At 40.8% G+C, this 12,753-nt stretch overlaps 1 protein-coding gene across 19 annotated transcripts in view; it reads right to left on the bottom strand.

Annotated features, from left to right (window-relative positions):
• Window positions 1-12,753, bottom strand: part of FOXP1 (forkhead box P1) — a 388,378-nt gene that overhangs the window by 266,588 nt on the left and 109,037 nt on the right. The window contains exon 1 of one of the 19 annotated variants that reach the window (XM_068907682.1): window positions 4,957-5,993. The exons of the other annotated variants lie outside the window; for them this stretch is intronic. The gene's annotated coding sequence lies outside the window, so the exon portion shown is untranslated. Of the gene's footprint in view, window positions 1-4,956; window positions 5,994-12,753 lie in introns of those variants that run through there. 19 annotated transcript variants of the gene reach the window in all.

Here is a 12,753-nt window from a genome sequence, read left to right as displayed (position 1 = left end):
TGCCAACACAAATCGTGGAATTAAATAGCAAAGAAGCCCAGTACGTTACCAGTCACTTGCACGTGAAATATAACTCAATTGGGGAAGCAATCACAGAGTTGTACAAATTGTAGAATTGTGCAGAATTGTACCAGCAGAGCACAGAGTCAGGCCCGTCTCTGTGCCTACGAGGGCAGAGAGACATTTTGGGCCAATGCTTTGAAGCTCAGCACGGATTTGGGTCCTCTCCTCCCACTGCGAACATCCCACCTCTATACAACCTATTTCTTGCAAGGTGTTTAGTCAGTCAACTGTGCTTCTGTCTGCGTGCTGATTCACCGAGCACACCCAACCATCTCTGCCCATACTACAAATACAGAACGCATCTTTTATTAAACAGCGCCCAAGAAGAGCGCCTACCATTATCAAAACTACAACTAGTGCTAGAGGAACAGGCAAGAAAGGGGAATCTTTTTTTTAAATTAAAAAAATCCACCAATAACTTCCAGCTAGTGCTTTCCGCATACACAAATAAAATTCTGCCCTTCAGATAAGTGTGCAGAAAACTTAGTGAAAGTAGGTAGAGGGCACGTGTGCACACACACATGCATGTTAGTGCAAATACAGAAATACAGCTTTTTTAATGTATATCAAATCACTCAGTGATGGGTTTTTCCTCTTGCTGGATCTCCACTATATGGCCCACCAGTATTACATCAGCCTTTAATATAAACAGGACTACAAATGAGGTATGTCCCTCGGTGGTGCTGCGACACTGGAAAAAACAGGTGCCATTTCTAAGTACGCATATGGACAACCATCACAACGTGAAATACGCACCGTCATGGGCAAGGTGGAACAGTAGGTGAATACAATGATGCTGGGATGAAACACTTGGAGACCTAATGAAAGCCAGTTCATATCACAAGTGAAATGAGTTGAACAAAACCTCAGTTCAGCTTGTACGGCACCACTGAGCAAACCAGTCTTCAGGCAAGAAATATTAAGACTAGAAATAGGAAGGTTTCATCAGTGCCAATAGCAAACTGTGCATTATCTTCCCGGGAGAGAAGGATTTCAGTCCAGGGCTCTTGCAGGACAAGATACAATCCGTAAGTCAAAAGAGATCTTGTGTGCCAGTGGGCATTAAGACTGTGTATTGTCTTTTGCGAACGTTAAAATTCAGCCATCTTACAGAACTGGTTCCACCAAATTACAACACCCAACGCATAGCACTTTCCCGGTGAGGACGCACCGCATGCTTCCCTGCGAGCACCGACTCTGCAAAGGCACACGTCACTCCTTGTCACACGCTCGAGGACCACGCTCTCACAGTTGCGACAAAAAAGAGCATATACTCATCTCCATTCACTAGAAGATCTCCTGCTCGTTCTCCAGAGAACGCGTCCGCCTCGTTATTGAGAAACTTAATAATGTAGCTAGCCTCACAGAAGAGGAATCGTCGCTTCAATTCGTCAGCAGGCAATAATAAAGTCAAATAAATCAAACAGAATGAAAAAAAAAATGTATCAACTTCATCCATTATTTTACCACAAAGCACCTTTAATCCACTGTTTTAATTCTACCTCCAGTTGTGCCTTAAATATATAGCTACAGCACATTATTTTCCTCAGGATTACTTTTGCCCTTGTATCTTTTCCAGAAAATGAAGTCTCATCTTGCTTAATCCTCATCATATAAATATGCTCAGCTTTATTACCAATAACCGCACTCTAATCCTGTTTGGATAATTTATCGATATTTCTGGGTTTCAAAAATATAAAAAGATATAATCTAATTTTGCACCATTAGCATCATATTTATAAGTCACTTTATATTTGATTTCAAAAGCTGATTTACCTGTTTAGTTAAAACAAGCACGAGAACTTTTTTCCTTTTTCTTTCTTTGCCATAAACTACAGTGACTGTAACTCTGGACTACTACTGCTTTGTTGAGCTAAAGTATGAAGATAATGACAGACAATGCTATAACTTTAAGCCCATATGTTGCAAACCTGTGCTCGAGTTGCATGAACTTTCTGCAGATACAATAGAGTTAAAAAGCTCGCAATGAACCCTGCACAGCTAGGGCCTCTACCAAACTTAAGAGGAGTAGCATTCAGTTTATTAAACTGGAAGGCAACTGTTGACACATATTTGCTTTCAAGGGGTCCTTGGCAAGAAAGTGGCAGCAGTTACAACAAATTAACAGCATACAATAAAAACGCCATAAACATGTAGCATACATAATAAATCCAATCAAGTCTACAAGTCGCACAGATAAAAATGACAAATGGCTACTGTCTCCGAAAATAAAAAATACGCATTTCTCAAACACTGCTGTTCATCATCGCAGCATATTTTTTGCCTCTAAACCTAAAATACAAATTAAGTGATTTTAATGTGAACAGCATTGTACGTAGCGTATTTACTTTCTCGTTTCCCTTCTCCTTCCCCCCGCCCCTCGTTTCTAGCTTGTGAAACTAGGGAAACTACTTCAGTGAAGCCTCTTTTGTGATGATTTTCTTTTTAAAGAGCTGTGATGTATTCTCAGTGTTTATACAGATGTTAGCTGAGGGATGTTTAGCAAAACAAAACTAGTATCCCTGAACTGACAGAACAAAAATACCACAGCACTTATGGCGACTGTTGCTCCATAATTTATTGGCTGACTGCATTAATTTCCTGCATCTGATCTGTTTCTAATTCTAGCTGCTGAGGTTGGGAGCTGAAGGTTGAAGCCAAAAAGATGCATTTTAGAGTTTGTGCCGTGTACACAGAGCTTCAGCGCGGAAGCAAACCGGCTCTCCCACAAGGGAGCCGCCGGAGGTGAACGCAGGTCCTCCCAGCATCCGGACGTCTTTATCGCCAGATTCAAGAGTCCTTATTGCTAGCGAGTATCAACCCGGCAACGTGCAGTCCCGAAGCCACTTTCTGCTCTACCTGCTCAGATATTCCAGAAAGGAAGTGCTGCAGTGGGAAGGTGCACGCAGAACATGGGGGGATTAACAAGCTTACATGAAAGAATAATTTAAAAAAAAAAAAAAAAAAAAAGATGTGCTTCAACAGCCCAAACTCCTCCTCGTTAATCAAAGGGGAGGAAACAAAGGACTTCCTTAAACATCACTACATGGTAGGTGTAATAACCTAAGTAAATTATAACAATTAAAAGTCATTAAAGAAAGAGCAATGAAGAATAACTGTTTAGATAACAATGACTTTTCTGAAATGTTCGTAGCAGAGGTTTCACTTTTTAATGAATCTTTTGCAATATCTCGCATAACTTCAGAATAATTGCAGATTTTTAATTCTTATACATCCGAAAGAGCATAAAGTGAAAACCATAAATTATATGCTAACTCCAGCTGTTAAATGTTGGCATTTTGTCTTTAAAAAAAAAAAAAAAAAGTTCAAAATCTGTTTCCTTAAACCAAGGAAATGTGGAAAAAGGCCATCCTGCCAGTGGAAACATTCAACAGCAGAAAGCTCACGCTGCGGTTTCTTGCCGAGGCAGCAAACTTCTCTAAAAGGGAAGTTACTGCCAACTCAAATACTGTTTGCTTTCACACCCAAGAACAAACTGTGTGCATGGTGAAGGCTTCCTGAGGGCTCTCTGCAGCTGGAGCATGCTGAATAAAGGTAACTAATGTCAAAGCTACTGTAAACTTGTTCTCATTTTTCTATCAGCAAGTTACCATCAATGGAAACAAGACTATTATTCTGTCATCCTTCCTTAAAAAGGAAAAAAAAAAAAAAAAAAAAAAGAGGACAGAGCAAGAGAGAAATGAACTTTTACTTACCCTAATTTTAATCCTCTAATTTATCATTTAGGGTATTTTGTTGCTGTTTTCAAGTGGACAAGCACCAGAGGCTTGTGTGCAAAACTTTCCCCTGTCCTTTAAGAGGACAGGTCAAGCTCAACTTCACAAGAATAATAATGATGAATTTCCATGGCTGAACACAATATGCAACAAGGTTACTCTCCCCGAGCAGGAAATGCAAAGGGAGGGTTTCATCGCAACTTTACAAATTAGAGCCAGGAAGCCGTGCCAAAGCAAACATAATTACTGGGAGGGCTCCGCGCTAACGAAGATCGCAGTTAGCTCGGTGTCCTATCGCTGCCAGCGACTGCCGCGCTACTACGGGAGGCATCGCGCGAGGCTGGTGCGCCTTTGCTCACGCCCGGAGCTGCACCGGCCCCCAGAACAATCCTCCTTTGGAGTAAGTGCAAGCGGGGGTCTGCTCTGGCTCCTGGAGGAAGCTGCACACAGCATCCGAAGTGCTATCATTTGCAAAAACACGCATAGGAGAGGGTTTTCTTTTTTTTTCCCCCTGTAGAAAGAGTACGCCTGAAAGTTGAAAAGCCTTCACAGAAAGGGATTTTTCCCTCCGCTCATAAGAGCGCTGAGCAACTGAGGCTATTATGACAGCATAAGATAATAGCGGTTTCATCGACAACTCCGCTTTGAAATCAATAGTTATATTATTTTGAAATACAATGTAGGAAGGAATTAAGATTCTTGTAACATCTAAGAAAAACTAAACATTATCAAATCCTGCCTTCCCTCTTCTAGCCAGCTGGCATGCCCAGAATCAAACACAGTTAATCATTTAAAGGAAGAATCCTTTTCAAAGTAGAAAATCACACTGTTTATTCCAGAACTCCTACTCAATACTATTTTTTTCTGTGTACTAGTGCCTCACACACCACACTGAAATGGCATGAGGCATAAATGCATCTTTGTGAAAGAAACCGTGAGCTTGGGCAAACGAAGCATCCGGCACAGCAGTCAACTCCGGTGGTGCAGTTCAGCTCAAAACAGGACTCGAGAGAGTTAACAACAACGTGACCTTTAATATCCACTTCAACGCGTTCGCACCGTGCAAAGCGAGCGCTCCACCAGCTTCCTAACATTTTGAAATAAAAAGAGGAAAAAAAAAAAAAAAGTTGCAACACAACCATTAAGCATTACTCACACACGCACACAGAGGATAATCTCTCTTTCCGAACGAGGAAGCCTAAAAATTTGCCCGCTCTCCTCCGATAACGCGGCCATAAAACCAAGAGGCTTTTGGCCGTGCCCCTGCGACGACTGACGGCGCGTCGTTTCTCTCTTCCCTCCCTGCTCCGGTCGGGGTGGAAAAGCCGGAGGGCGCAGCCAGGGGCGGCCAGCTCCGACGCCGGGCGGCTGCCAACGTCCTCGCAGCCGCGGCGAGCGGGCCGCGAAGTTCAAGTTAACCGCGGCGCGTGGCTGCCCTGAACATCTGGTCATGAATGAACGGATTTGCCCGCTAAGTCTCCGCGTTGGGCAGCTGATGAAAAATTCAACGTTTTCCTTGTTGGCACAGTTGTTTCGGAGAATTCTCTAGAGCTTCCTGAATTATATTAAGAAAATTTCACTGCCGCAATCTATATCTGTGCGAACAGCTGGTGCTGAAAGGGATCTGCTGCACTCGGTGTGCTGGGGGACCTCGTGTTGGATCGCGCTGCTTTTACCGCCTTTGTCCTTGAAAACTTAGCTCTACTTCCGAGGCACAGGAGAAACAAAGCTACGGGAACGCTACCTTGCCGTCGCTTACGGACACGGGGCGAAAAAAGTAAATGCTAAATTAGGAAGGGCGAGGGGGTGAGAGGAAAACGCTCTCTAGGTCAGTCGAGCCCACCCTTGCTCAAGAGGTTCGGTTAAACTTGGGCAGTTTCCGTTCTCTGAGACGCAACGTTATGGTTTCTCGCCGCTTCATTCCCTCTCCCAGCGTTGTCTCCGTGCGACAGAAATCTCCATTCGGACAAACGCCGGGTCAAACAGCCGACGTGCCTTACCACGTTTTAAAACAAAGATCACAACCCTGCAAAGTCCCTCGGTTAAACTTCCGCACGCCAGTTGCGCGCCTCAAGCCAGCTTTACACGACACACTGAATTCATCTAAAACTAAAGAACTGAGAAATCGAGCTAAAAAAGAAAAATCAAGCTAGAACTCAAACATGGCAGAACAGCGCCCATTTCAGCACCCAAAAAAAAAAAATTAGACTTTTAAATTGTAAAATATTTTAAAGAAATTAACTTCTTGATAGTGTGATAGTATAATAATAAAACATGTATATCTTTTTCTTAAGGAAGTGGTAAACTTAAGCCATGCTAAATTTAGGCTATTATCTATGCAGCATAAATTTCACTTCTGTGTATAAATGCTAACTTGCATATTTCTCCATGGTAACTAAACTATGATTAAAACAACAGTGAAACCAGCCTTTAAAGCCACCTGTTTAACTAGGAACAACCTAATTTACAAAAATACTTAAACTTAGAAATTTCATGGGAATCTAGATCACGTTTTTCCCAGTAGAAAGCTCACTTTTCCACGATCACATAATTGTAATATACTTGGCTTTGGTTGGTAATCTTTTTTTTTTCTTTTTCTTTTTTTTTTTTTAAACTAGTGTAATTTTTTCATGCATTGTTCAGCCTAACACAAGTGGTATTTAAGATTATAAAGACTAAGTCTCTAATAACCCTTTCCAAAAAGGAAGTTATTTTGCTCCTTTGAAGGGATTAATTTACCTAGAAAGTATCTTCATGTTTTACAAAAGGAACAAATGAAAGAAATGAGAAAATCCCAAACCGAAATTCCCATTAGATATGGTAAGACACCTTCAAAACTCATTTTTCTGTTGCGATATCCTTGTAATTTACTAATGAAGAAATGGACTGTTTTTATGGGTCAAATTAAAAAAATAATTATAATACAGCCAAGAATAGTAAAAGTGTAGGTACAAGCAATATTTTCTTATTTAATTATAAAGCATAAAAATAGATTTGAATATGAATCATTTTTAACCATAGAATTAAATTCAGTATTTAAATACTGAAAACCCCTTGAAGTAGAAATATCATCATAATGGGTTTGCTTTGGTGTGAAATACATGACTCATATATTCATGACACATATCTAAAAATGCCTCATATTAAAACTTTATTATAATAAAAAATTGATCATCATTTTTGTCTACTGGTTTTCACATGATGTAATACCTAAGGCGAAATCGCAAGCTTTTAAGTAATGATGAGCGGAGCAGTTTCACAGTAACACCCCATAAAACGTTCAGAGTCCATTTCATTTACACTTGCCCATCCAATGTCATGTACAAGTGTACAATGGATGCTAATTAGATAACAACGTCATTAACATAGTGTCTACAAAAATCGACACTAAAAAACTATCTCCGCTATTAAAGGCCATGCAAGGATGACAGAGTAGAGTTTGAAAGTCATAAGTCACCCAATTAGAGCATTTTCGGGGAGAAGAGAGCAACGGTGTCTAAGCGGATACAAAATAAAGCCTTGAATCTGCAGAGGTTTAAGAACAGGCTGAGCTTTACAGCTGGGAGTAATCTCACAGAGTTCAACCAGACAACTATTGCACAAAGTTAAAGCAAGCACATAGACAAGACTTTGTATTTAGACTTGCTTTCCTACAATTAGTTTGCTGCTAACAGCCAGGCATGTTTTTTTCCAGCTGACAACCATACTCAACCCAACTTGAGCATCTTCTCAGATATATTACTTTGTTACCATATTTGTACCTGTTAACTCAACTAAGCACTCTTTTTCTAAACATATTTGCTCTAAAGGATCGATACTTTAAGTGTTTCAGAATTCAATCTAAACCTTGATAGATTCTCATTTGTTACAGATGCCGTCCAAGACCGCAGAAACTGAAGCGCGTTCAACAAACAAAGGCAAAATTATTTTTTTCTTGCCCCAAGCTGTTTGCTTTCTGCATCTGTCGGAGTTTTGTGATATAAACAGTTTCACCGCTTTCTTTTTACATAACCAGTCAGTCTCCTCTTCATTCCTTTCAGAGGTCTTCTCATAAGACAAGCAGAGAAAGAAATGCACTTTTAAAACTGAGAAAGTAAAATCACAAGTACTAAGCGAGTGATTTTAGATTGAAAGGTAGGAACCACAAATAACTCATTATTTTAAAAACTATCAAATTTCAAACTCAGTCTTCAAGACAGTACATCATTCACAACTAGACTTCAAACGTTGATGGCCACAGACTCCTTCGGGAGGGCAACCCCGTTCCACGGAGCAAGGAGAACCATGTCTGCAGGATGGGACACACTGGCAGGTCCGGACTCTCAGGACTGAGCGGCAGGAGGGCAGGAGCACTGCATAAATGCTGGGCTCCATGTCCACCTGCCAAGCCCTTCTTCTATCCAAGGGAAGCTACACAAGCAACCAGAGCAATCAAGACGTCCTGAAACTTCTCAGTACCTCCTTATGCACAAGTCAAATATTTGAAAAAGGAGGTCCAGCTGATAAGGTAACGGTGTTGGCTACAAATAACGGGCCTGGTCATACTCACCTCGAGTCCAATGACAGTCTGTCCTAACACTGGATGTTTTAGTGCTCTGATCTGTTGACAAAGATCTCTACCATGCTCAGAAATCAATCACTTGGAAAGCTGATCTAGCCCTGTTACACTAATTAAACTTTGTTTTGCATCAGAGTCCTGCATTTGCAGTGTGTGTACAGTATGTAAATTATATAAATTACAAGAAAAGTTGATTAGCGTAATTCAAATCTCAGCGCAGTTACTAAAATTAACAATGAATACAAATTATACAGAATCACTTCAGCGCTGCTGAGAAACTCTACATACAAAGCATGGTACCAAATTCACAGAAGTGGGTACCAAAACAAGCAAAAACAACCAGTGAGGATAACACAGATGACCTTTCTAAGGGAAATTTTGCTCCAAAAGTAACTCTCATCTAACCTCATTAATTCTATACAGCTATTATTTGGGGTTAAAAATTTCAGATGGTATCTGCAACACTCTGTTTCTAGCTGTGACGGCCCCACTCCTCTCACTACCAGTATTTTCTTAAACTGTCTTCTCATTCAGATGAAGAAAGGTAACAATTCCGTAACACCGAAAAGAAAACTAACAATCGTAAACCTCATCTTTCTTTCAAGACTACTGAACTTTCTGAGATTTGGAGGGTGTCTAGGGGGGGCCAGAGAATTCTACCTGGATCCATTCGTCCACCCTGGAGATAACACATCGCTACACGATTGAATGTTTCTGTCCCATTAGAAAATTCCCACTGGAGCCACCAGAATGACCAATTCCCTTGCTTCCATCCAAACAGAGGCCCATAACCCTTCCAACGGTAACCATCAACAGTCCCTCTGCTCAGAGGGACGTCGCAGGCCCTTGCGATTTTCCACCAATGCACAGCAGGATAACAGCATTCTCCTTCTGCAACTCAGTGAAGCGGGACACTTCCAGCTACCTCTCCTTGGGTGTACTCCTTCCACCTCATGCCTTACTGACTATAGAACAGCTATATCCAAAAAAAGAGAATCCATTTCTTGCGGGCACCTTGTTCCTTTTGCTTGTCGAGAGCTTGCTTCTCAAAGGAAAGGAACTTCTCTCCTTCTGCCAAGATCTCCATCCCTTCTAAAAGATGCTTTCTGGTAAACCTGACTAAAAGGAAGGTTTGTCTGACCCCTGCCCTTTTGAATTCAGTCTGATGCCTCCAGCTGACTATGCTACAAGACAATGTAATACCAAAGACACCCATGGGAATAGAGGAAGTCAAAAGAGACCTCACCTAGGGCTGTCTTGGCCTCCATATTTTTTAATGTTATCCTCAGGTGAATGGACAACCAAAGTCAAGAAGGCAGAAGTCTCACGGGTAATAAAGAACTATGAGTTGTCCACTCTTAGCGTTGGCTTCTACAGACTAATCGGTTTGCCCACCGTTGGTCAACACTACAAGGCAGTCCGGAACTGATATTTCATCTCTCTTTCTTTTTCTTGCCACTAAAATGGCAAACATGGAGTTTCGATGATGAATCACTGTACTAATGTGGTAATGTGACCAGCTTCTTCGAGAGAAGAAAGCAAAAGGGACTCAAAAGGGGATGCAGGGAGAAAGAAGAATTTCATTTAGAAAATAAGAACATTCTGATTGTGGTGGCAGCAGGAATAAAAAACAAAGGACAGGGGAAAGCACAAATTAGTTTGTGAAATGCTGCTTTAAAGTCATTAAATTGAATGTGTCCAAACCAGACTTTTGGTTATCCTAGACTTTTGGTTATCCTAGACTTTTGGACAATAGCATTTTCCCTAGCCTGTTAGCAATGATAAAGGTCTGAATTAAACAGGAAGACAGGAAATTCAAAGTTAACTTAAACTCTATTCATGAAAGGGGATGGGCTTACCAGTTCAGATAAAGTACGGTAGTAATTAAAAAACAAAACAAAAAATTATGCCAAAATCTTATAGGAGATTTGCAAAAGGCCTGGGTTACATTTTATTATATTTTAATCTTTTTTTCAAACTTCTCATGTTGTACTGACTTTAGCTGAAACCAGCATCACAGTAAGCTGCAAAACCAGAAGAACCTGGACTACCCTAACCACAAAGAACCTGGACTCTTCAAATAAAACCAATTTCATTGGTTAATGAAATTTTAAGTTAATTCTCAGACCACAAAAACTGCATATAAGCTTTTCAAATGCTCATTAGAAGCTATTATCTGAATATTTCACTTCTTTCCTCCTAACTCCCCATCAACCACCTGTTAGGTTTAAATATTTCAAGCAAAACATAAAACCGTAAAAGTAAGTGTAAAGACTCCTCAAATAAATAAGGGCAAAAGAGATATTGAAACTATTATTCCACCTCCCAGCCTGAGTATCTTGACTTCTGTGAGTTTCTGCGTGAGAAACTAAGGTGTTCTTCTCCACCTGCCTTCAGAAGTGCCCTATCACTATTAATTATTAACTATTAATCTCTTCGCTATTAATAGTGTTCATCACTTAATTATTAACACTATTACATCTGAGGTACAAGTAAATGTGTACCACATTTTGAATTGCAAAAAGGTCATGCCTCAAAACATGTAATAATCTAGCACAGACAATTACAGCTGGCCACAAGCCTCAAACGAAGGAGGCAGACAGTCCATCGTACATGCACCAAGCCATGGGGAGGACCGCGCGCTAGCAGAAAGTCTACTGCACCGCTGAAGAGGCGGTGGAAAGCAGCCATAGCTACAGATGACTGTACAACACACACGAAAATGAAAAAAGCGAAGAGACGGTGCTGCGCACGGACCGGGAAAAGCATTGTGACAGCGTTCCCGTGGGACAGCGGTTGGCTACGGCTCCTCTGAACACACATCCGAGCTGCTCAGTGCAAAAGTTCAGAGCTAACGAACAAATAATTTCCTCCGTAATTGCCCTTTCTCAGGCTTCGCCCCTCACTTCCCCGCAGCCAGCACACGGTACTAACAGGCGCTCTCGACAACAGCTTTCCACGCGCTCCTCCTTCCTTAGGAGCATCCACCCATTCTGGAAGGAGATGTGCATGACCAGATTCTGCAGACAAATATACATGACTCAGTCCTCAGCTTGACTTTGATGGCACTACGCCGATTTGCAATGATACCTTGCCAGGACCACAGCCAGGCTTGCTGATATTCCACCACACTTCTGTTGTTTATTGTCAGTCGCCTCAGTAACTCTTTTCAGAAACCTGAGATATTTAGACTTAATATAATCTTGAGCTGTTTTCAGGGAATTCAAGGTTCTGAAGTCATCCACTACGCTTCAGCATAATTATTTCCTTTAAACATCCATTGTAATGGCATAAGCAATTTTGAACTTTTGATGCCGTTTAAATTCAAACATAAATTTGTACACAACAATAAAACAGGCAGCTAATTTGTCACGCTCCTATGAGCAACTGTGTCACTCACACCAAGAACCACTGACTGGGGTGTTCGGCGCTTTCGTTCCTATTTCACATCACTCAATTGAGCCTTCTGCAGAAAAGCTTTTAACAACCACATCTGGTCTTTAATAAATCACTGCACTTTGTCTTCCTGCCAAAACTCCTCCTTTATCTAACTTACATCTTCATGATGAGATAGGAAATCACATATTATGGTGGTGACAAACAATTGTAATTATGTCATTAGTAGCCATTTAGTCTACAAAGGTTCTCAAAAAGGAAATATAACGCACAATAAGAAATATAGGATAATACATTGATCACAGCTCTAATCCGCTTTTTACTTCAGAAGTGTAAAAAGCTGGCATAATTCATGGGCACAGCAGGCAGTAATAGTATACCACTTTATGAACTATGCAGCTATTTTATTCCCCTATCTACGTAAAAATAAAAAAGCTTTTAATAGCTTGATTTAGACATAAAAGTTATTTATGATGCTTCACTGATTATAATATTTATTTTTTTTAACTTTTCATGAAAGTGATTCTTTCTGAGATGTAAGTACATACCATGTTATCAAAGATCTCACTAAAGAACAATTACGCTAGCGAAGAAAAAGCAAGGAAGAAACTTTGGTATTGGAAAGAATTTAGGGAACTCATGTCTGTACCCTTTATGGCTTGGAAGCCAGCATGCCACAAGTAGAAATAGCTGTTCTATCATTTAGGAATTTTCTAAAAGCAATTAAAATATAAACATGGGAAGTTTAAGAGTTCACTCAGAACAAAGGTGTCACGTTAAACAAGCTCAGTTGCTAGAACAGGAGGAGCAACCCAAAGCAGGCCACACTGACAGGGCTCCACCAGGGACTGTTTCGTTTTGGTTCAAATCTGGAAACTGTTTTCCGAGCATATCTCCCTATAGTCTTCACTTGGCATACTTTGATTCACATCACAGAGCTGTCTCAGAAAATATTAACCAAACTCCTTTCAGATGACACCAAACCGGCTCCGGTAGCGC

This window comes from Struthio camelus, chromosome 14 (genome assembly GCF_040807025.1).
Source record: "Struthio camelus isolate bStrCam1 chromosome 14, bStrCam1.hap1, whole genome shotgun sequence".
Taxonomy (NCBI): Eukaryota; Metazoa; Chordata; class Aves; order Struthioniformes; family Struthionidae; genus Struthio; species Struthio camelus.
This window is presented reverse-complemented; position numbering and strand designations above follow the sequence as displayed.